Source organism: Phoca vitulina, unplaced genomic scaffold, assembly GCF_004348235.1.
Source record: "Phoca vitulina isolate PV1807 unplaced genomic scaffold, GSC_HSeal_1.0 scaffold84, whole genome shotgun sequence".
Taxonomy (NCBI): domain Eukaryota; kingdom Metazoa; phylum Chordata; class Mammalia; order Carnivora; family Phocidae; genus Phoca; species Phoca vitulina.
The window spans coordinates 2,095,919-2,104,842 of record NW_022589787.1 but is presented as its reverse complement, the minus strand read 5'-3'; the positions used below and the strand labels follow the sequence as shown (position 1 = coordinate 2,104,842).

At 37.2% G+C, this 8,924-nt stretch overlaps 1 pseudogene; it reads left to right on the top strand.

The window, feature by feature from the left end:
- The first annotated feature begins 1,485 nt into the window (after positions 1 to 1,485).
- Positions 1,486 to 1,972, top strand: LOC116626188 (annotated as a pseudogene).
- The last annotated feature ends 6,952 nt before the right edge of the window (positions 1,973 to 8,924 follow it).

Below are 8,924 nucleotides of genomic sequence, written 5' to 3'. Positions count from 1 at the left end.
TGACTGGACCCGCCATCCATACTTCTCTGTCCAATTCCAAGATGGAAAATCTAATTGGCTTTGCTAGTTCTACCTCTTCTTGTTTATAAAGAGCTTTTGACTCTGGGATACTCTGACATCGGTCAGGAAAGGACAGAGGCAGGGATCTGGGACAGAGTAGGACCATGTGAACAAGGACCATGGAGAAGCTGTGGCCAGTGAGCAGGTGAATCCATGTCTTGGGGGTGCAGTTCAGTTAGGCCACGTGTGCTGGTTACAGCGTATCAACAGGACCCCAACATCCTCCAGAAAGAAAAGATGTTCTTTGCATCAAATAGATGGATTCCTGGCTTGCACATACTAAATGATGAGGAATTAAAACATGTTTTGACAATCTTTGAAAATAAATCTAATGACTGTTATTATACTCATTAATAATTATCTTATTAATAAAAGAATATCCCTCTGTCCTTTCTGGTATTTCTTTGGTTTATTATCCTACCTAAATGGAGAAGAGGGAACACTCAAGTACCTTTTCTTGCCCACACATGATAGCACCTGAAATTATACTTGAATTTATACTTGAATTTTTAGTTGAACTAAGAGCATAATGCATAGCAGAGACAAATCTTGTTTGTCCATAGTAGCACAGATTAGCACTAAGAAATAAAATCATAAATATTTTGAAAATATTTTATCCACTGTCTTTTTTTTTTTTTTAATAAAATTGTAGTGGGAACTTATTTGCAGCTGAATAAATGATCTCTGAGTTAGGCCTGCTTGCCCATCCCCTGTTAAAATCTGTAAAATGGAATAAAATCTGAAAACTGCTTATATAAAGAATTAGCCCAGGAATTCAAGGGATGGCTAACAATAAAAAAAAAATCATAGTTCTACTGGAAAGTCAACTTTTACAGTCCACAGATAATTTCTTACTCACTTTCTCAGAAATGTAATAATTTATGGGGGGGGGGGGGAAGAGAAGAGTCTTGGTTCTCTATAACAATGTCCTAAGAGGAAAGTATGAGATGTAATAAGAGGAAGAATAATTTTTGTCCAGGTATTATATTAAACATATTACTTGCATTCTATATTTTAATCTTTTCAACAACCCTGTGCCATAGATGTTGTTTTAATCCATATATTATAGATGAACAAACTGAGGATTATACATGTATGTAACTTACTGAGGGCTACAAAGGAAATAAATACCTGAGAAAGAGATTGACTCTGAACCTGTGTTCTCAACTAGATTCTGTCTAGGAAAAGGGCCAGGCAGCTCTGCAGTCATTAAAAGTCAGTCCTGGAGGGGTGCCTGGGTGGTTCAGTTCATTGAGCATTGGGCTCTTGATTTCAGTCCAGGTCACTATCTCAAGGTTATGAGATCGAGCCTCACATTGGGCCGTGCTGCTTGGGATTCTCTCCCTCTCATTCTGCCCCTCCCCACCTCACTCTAAAGAGGAAAAAAAAGTGTCAATCCTAGGACCTTGAGCCTTCAGGAGAGACATGGCGAGTCTCTGGAGGCTGAGTGTCCTGTGAAGTGTGCAAGAAGGCTGAGCTATGTTTCTCCAAATCTCAGTGGTCAGACCTGCTCATGTCTCAGTGTTTCTCCAGGACCAACCTACCCCAGAATGGTGTAGAACACAACACATTCACCTGTCACTTAACTACCATTCTGGTTCCAAGGCTGCATCTCTCCACTGGACTGGCTAGAGGATTGTCAATGTTTTTCTCCTGGGCCTAATTCCAGCTGCTTATTTGAATCCTGGCTCTGCGATGGACAACTGTTCCCTAGCTGCAGCCCTCACTTTTCATAGTCAACTGGGGCCTTGCACAAATGGTTCCTGACTATGTTCGAGGGGATGTTTTGCAGAAACCTGCCAGGGCAAGTGTTTTGGCACTCCCAGCTTTAACCTTTGCTGGACTTTGTTATCTCAGCTATCATGATGTGGGCATCTGCAAAGCTGTGGAAGCTCTGACCTTTTTGATTTAACACCTTGAGAATTGACTGTACACTTCTTTGACTCTGCTCTGTCATGCCATTCAAATCACAGTAAGGAGGAAATAACAGATAAGTCCAAACCTCTTTGCCTAATCACCTGGTTATTTTTAGAATTTAGTCTTTGAAGAAAAGGTTTGAGAGGAATTGTAGCCAAGAAATTTGGAGCCTGAATTCCTTGCTCTCGTGAGTTTATGAGATTGTCTCTCAGCTTCTCACAAGACTCACAGCATAACTAAATATTATGTATGGGGGCGCCTGGGTGGCTCAGTCGGTTAAGCGTCTGCCTTTGGCTCAAGTCATGATCCCAGGATCCTGGGATCAAGCCCCGCATCGGGCTCCCTGCTCAGCGGGAAGCCTGCTTCTCCCTCTCCCACTCCCCTTGCTTGTGTTCCCTCTCTCGCTGTGTCTCTCTCTGTCAAATAAATAAATAAAAAATCTTCTAAAAAAATAATAAATAAATAAATAAATAAATAAATATTATGTATGAGCTTTTGCCTGTTAACTTATCAAATTTTTTAAGGGAATGCAGCTTTATTACAATCAATGCCTGATCAAACTTCTGTATTTGTCCTGGGAATGATGGAGAAAGGGAAAGCTCTTAATTCATAAGTAAAGACTTTGCAGAAAATCAGTTAGTATTTAATTTTTGAAAGCTTCCCTTTCTGTTCAGTCAATACCAGTTACAGATAGTTACATGTCCTGGGGAAACTTTAAAATTAGGAAATACTAATATTTCACATTAGTAATTTCTAAATCCTGGGAAGAAGAGTCTGGAGAGCTTCTGAGTATAGAGAAGTTCCAGGTAGGGAAGAGGTCCCCTTATAGATGTATGAAAATATTACAGAATCTAAACTGAGACTTATCCCTCAAATGTATTTATTTTACTTGTCCTAAAAAATCTGTCTACAAATATAAAACTGTAAGTAATAAATCGTTATTTTCCCATGGTAGGACTCTCTAATGTGAAAATGTATTCTATGAAAATAAAGTTTATTTTATTTTATTTTTTAATTCTTTTTTTAAAGATTTTATTTCTTTATTTGACAGAGAGAGAGAAAGAGAGTGTGTGCAACAGGACAAGCAGAGGGAGCTGCAGAGGGAGAGGGAGCCAGATGTGGGGCTTGAACACAAAATCCTGGGATCATGACCTGAGCCAAAGGCAGAAGCCCAACTGACTGAGCCACCCAGGTGCCCCCAAAATAAAGTTGTTTTTTTTTTTTAATAAAATATTATATTAAAAAAAAAAAGTCAGTCCTAGCTTGGTAAATAGCTTGCAGGAAGCAGAGGTGGGTCCCAAGTCCAGGTCTTTTGATGCCTGATCCAGTCCCTTTACTGCAAAATGCAGTTACCTTAACTGTGAAATGGAACAAAAAACTGTTTCTCCTCAACCTGGCCATTTAATAATATAAGGTGTTATTAATGCCAGGATGTCATTTTTGACTTCTGTAGTTTTAATTGATTTGCTTAGCAGGATTTTAATGTATAGCTAAGAGTTTAATTCATTGTAATAGAAAAGTCTATTGTAAGTTAATTAAAAGTGTTATTCTATCTTAAAATAGTCAGCAGATTTTAATGGGCGCTGATACAGACTATTTCTTTATACTGATGTTTTTGCTTTGTTCTTTAGTTGTGGAGTATTTGTAAAATCAACTACCATTATTACCAACTTAATGACAAAAGAAAATAAAAAGAGAAATATTCCAAATACTAAAATTACAATTCACAGATAAAAGCAAGAAGATAATGACACCTCAGATTTTTAGAATAATTATGATAAATAATTGAACCTAGACATCCCTGTGGAGTAAAGAAAAAGCCCGCTTCTCTGATGGGTAAATTGTAACTGAAAGGAAGATTGAAATTATTTCTCCTGAGGAAGCCAAGGTGATGACTTTGAAGGAGGTCAAGGTTTTTGGCTCCAGGAATAATGGCATATGAGCTTGTTTCTGTCCTTTCCTTTCATTCAACAACAAGAAAAATTAAAATAAAAATTACAAATTTCAAGAGATTAAAGTTCCTTTGAATCTTTTCTGAGAAGAATGAGAGACCTAAATATATGCAGAGATGTGTCTTACTTATGGGTTAGAAGATTCAATACTATTAATATGTGTCTTCTCCCTAAACTGATCTACAGATCCAATGCACTTCCAATCAGAATCACAGTAGGACACTGACCAGCTGATTCTAACAGGTACACGGAATTTAAGAAACAAAACAGATGAACATAGGGGAAGGGCAGGAAAAATAAAATAAGATAAACCATACAGGGAGCCAAACTATAAGACATTCTTAACTATAGAGAACAAAGTGAGTGTTGCTGGAGTGGAGGAGGAGGGAGGAATGCACTAAATGGAGGATGGGCATTAAGGAGGGCACTTGGGATGAGCACTGGGTGTTATATCTAAGCGATGAATCACTAAATTCTACCCCCAGAAACCAATACTACACTATATGTTAAGTAACTTGAATTCAAAAAAAAAGATTTGGATTTTTAGTTTTAAAAAGAGCTTTATTGAGTTATAATTGACATACAATAAACTTCACATATTCAAGGAATGCCGTTTGGTAAGTTTTGACATCTGTATGTACCCATGAAACCATCCCCACAATCAAGACAGTCAACATTCTCCAAATTCCCTTACACTCCATTGTAATCCTCCCATTTGCCTCCAACCCGCCCTGGCAACCATTATCTGCTCTGTCACTATAGATTAATTTTCATTTTCTAGAGTTTTATATAAATGAAATCAGATAATGTCCTCTTTTTTTCTTTTCTTTTGTGTTCTCAATGACTTCTCCCATTGAGTGTAATATTTTAAGATTCATTTATGTTGTAGCATGAATCAACAGTTATTCATCTTTTTGGTGATGAACATTTGGATTGTTTGCAGTGTTTAGTTATTAGAAAGAAAGCCCTATGAGCCTTCATGTATACATGTTTGTGTGGACATACACTCTCAGTCCTCTTGGGTAAATACCTAGGAGTGGAAAGTTTGGAATTGTATGGTAGGTGAGTTTTTAATTTTTTTTTCCTTAGGGAGAGTGAGGTCAGGGAGGGAGGGGCAGAGGGAAAGGGAGAGAGAGAATCTTAAACAGGCTCTACCCCTAGAAATTCTGAGATCTTGACCTGAGCCAAAATCAAGAGTCAGATGCTTAAACAACTGAGCCACCCAGGCACACCTATTTTTTTAAATTTTTTATTGTTATGTTAATCACCATACATTACATCATTAGTTTTTGATGTGGTGTTCCATGATTCATTGTTTGTGTATAACACCCAGTGCTCCATGCAGTACATGCCCTCTTTAATACCCATCACCAGGCTAACCCATCCCCCCACCCTCCTCCCCTCTAGAATCCTGAGTTTGTTTCTCAGAGTCTGTAGTCTCTCATGGTTTGTCTCCCCCTCCGATCTATTTTTTTAACTTTTTAAGAAATTACTGAACTCTTTCCCAAAATAATTTCATATTCATCAGCACTGTATCACAGTTTTAGTTCCTCTTAATCCTTGCTAGTGTTTGTTATGGTCACTCTTCCTAAGTTTCCTCATTCTAATAAGTGTGAAGTAGTATTTCATGGTGGTTTTAATTTGCATGTCTCTAATGACTAATAGTGTTGACTATTTTTTTCAGGGATTGATTTGTTGTCCTCCATATATGTTCTTTAGTGAAATGCATGTTCAAATCATTGGTCAATTTAAGAAAATTGGGTGGTTTATTTTCTTATTATTTAGTTTTGAGAATTCTTTATATATTCTAGATACAAGTCCTTTATCAGATCTGCAGATATTTTCCCTCAGTCTAAGTTCATCTGTTTTGTTTCTTAAATTCCACATATGAGTGAAATCATATATTTTTTTCTCGACTTACTTACTTCGCTTAGCATGATACTCTCTAGTTACATCCACATTGTTGAAAATGGTAAGATTTCATTCTTTTTTGATGGCTGCATAATATTCCATGTATATATACACACACCATATCTTCTTTATCCATTCATCTGTCTATGGACATCTGGGCTCTTTCCATATTAGGGCTATTGTAGACATTGCTGCTATAAATATTGGGGTGCATGTGCCCTTTCAAATCAACATTTTTGCAACCTTTGGATAAATACCTAGTACTGCAATTTCTGGGTCGTAGAGTATTTCTATTTTTAACTTTTTGAGGAAACTCCATACTGTTTTCCACAGCGGCTGCACCAATTTGCATTCCCACCAATAGTGAAAAAGGGTTGCACTTTCTCTGCATCCTTGCTAACATCTCTTGTTTCCTGACTTGTTAATTTTAGCCATTCTGACTGGTGTGAGGTAGTTTCTCATTGTGCTTTTGGTTTGTATTTCCTTGATTTTCTCATTCTCTGTAGGCCATTTATATTTCTTCTTTGAAGAAATGTCTGTTCATGTCTTCTGCCCATTTCTTAACTGGATTATTTATTTTGGGGTTGTTGATTTTAATGAGTTCTTTATAGATTCTGGATACTGGCCCTTTATCGGATATGTTGTTTGCAAATATCTTATCCCATTCAGTAGGTTGCCTTTTAGTCTTGTTGGTTGTTTCCTTCACTGTGCAGAAGGTTTTTTTTTTATCTTGATGTAGTCCCAGTAGTTCATTTTTCCTTTTGTTTTCCTTTCTTCCAGAGACATGTCCAGTAAGAAGTTGCTATGGCTGAGGTCAAAGAGGTTTCTGCCTGTGTTCTCCTCTAGGATTTTGATGGTTTCTCATCTCACATTTAGTTCTTTAATCCTTTCTTAACTTGTTTTTGTGTATGGTATAAGAAAGTTGTCCAGTGTCATTTTTCTGCATGTTGTTGTCCAGTTTTCCCAAAATCATTTGTTGAAGAGACTGTCTTTTTTCCATTGGATATTCTTTCCTCCTTTGTCAAAGATTAGTTGACCATAGAGTTGAGGGTCCATTTCTGGGCTCTCTATTCTGTTCCATTGATCTATGTAGACACATGGTATTGTGCCAGTACCATGCTGTCTTGATGATCACAGCTTTGTAATATAGCTTGAAGTCAGGCATTGTGATGCCCCCAGCTTTGGTTTTCTTTTTCAACATTACCTGGTGATTCAGGGTCTTTTCTGGTTCCATACAAATTTTAGAATTATTTGTTCCAGCTCTGTGAAAAAAGTTGATGGTATTTTTATAGGAATTGCATTGAATGTATAGATTGCTCTGGGAAGCAGAGACATTTTAACAATGTTTATTCTTCTAATCCATGAGCATGGAATGTTTTCCCATCTCTTTGTGTCTTCCTCAATTTCTTTCATAAGTGTTCTATAGTTTTTAGAGTACAGATCCTTTACCTCTTTGGTTAAGTTTATTCCTGGGTATCTTATGGGTTTTGGTGCTATTGTAAATGGAATTGATTCCTTAATTTCTCTTTCTTCAGTCACATTGTTAGTGTATAGAAATGCAACTGATTTCTGTGCATTGATTTTAAATCCTGCCACTTTGCTGAATTGCTGTATGAGTTCTAGTAATTTTGGGGTGGAGTCTTTGGGGTTTTCCACATAGAGTATCATGTCATCCGCAAAAGTGAAATTTGACTTCTTTGCCAATTCAGATGTTTTTATTTCTTTTTATTATCTGATTGCTGAGGCTAGGACTTCTAGTATTATGTTGAACAACAGTAGTGAGAGTGGGCATCCCAGTCGTGTTCCTAACCTTAAGGGAAAAGCTCTCCACTTTTCCCCATTGAGAATGATACTTGCTGTGGGCTTTTCATAGATGGCTTTATGATATTGAGGTATGTTCCCTCTGTCCTTAGATTTTGAAGAGTTTTAATCAGGAAAGGATGCTGTATTTTGTCAAGTGCTTTTTTCTGCATCAATTGAGAGGATCATATGGTTCTTGTCTCTTCTTTTGTTAATGTGATCTATCATGCTGATTGATTTGCGAATGTTGAACCACCCTCGCATCCCAGGAATAAATCCCACCTGGTCATGGTGAATAATCCTTTTAATGTACTGTTGGATCCTATTGGCTAGCATCTTGGTGAGAATTTTGGCATCTGTGTTCATCAGAGATATTGGTCTGCAATTCTCTTTTTTGATGGGGTCTTTGTCTGGCTTTGAGATCAAGGTAATGCTGGCCTCATAGAACGAGTTTTGAAATTTTCCTTCCATTTCTATTTTTTGAAACAGCTTCGGTAGAATAGGTATGATTTCTTCTTTAAAAGTTTGGTAGAATTCCCCTGGGAAGCCATATCGCCCTGGACTCTTGTTTTTGGGGAGGTTTTTGATTACTGCTTCAATTTCCTTGCTGGTCGTTGGAATGTTCAGGTTGTCTATTTCTTCCTGTTTCAGTCTTTGTAGTTTATAAGTTTCCAGGAATGCATCCATTTCTTCCAGATTGCCTAGTTTGTTGGCATATGGCTGCTGGTTATAATTTCTAACAATTGTCTCTATTTCCTTGGTATTAGTTGCAATCTCTCCCCTTTCATTCATGGGTTTTATGAATTTGGGTCCTTTCTCTTTTCTTTTGGATAAGTCTGGACAGAGGTTTATCGATCTTATTAATTCTTTCAAAGAACCAGCTTCTAGTTTTGTTGATCTGTTCTACTGTTCTTTTGTTTTCTATTTCATTGATTTCTGCTCTAATCTTTATTATTTCTCTTCTCCTGCTTGGTTTAACCTTTATTTGCTATTCTTTCTCCAGGTCCTTTAGGTGTAAGGTTAGCTTGTGCATTTGGGATCTTTCTAATTTTTTGAGAGAGGCTTGGATGGCTGTGTACTTCCCTTAAGGACCACCTTTGCAGTATCCCATAGGTTTTGAACCAATGTGTTTTCATTTTCACTGGTTTCAGTGAATTGTTTATGTTCTTCTTTAATTTTCTGGCTGACCCATTCATTCTTTAGCAGGATGCTCTTTAACCTCCAAGTGTGAGTTCCTTCCAAATTTCTTCTTGTGATTGAGTTCCAGTTTCAAAGCATTGTGGT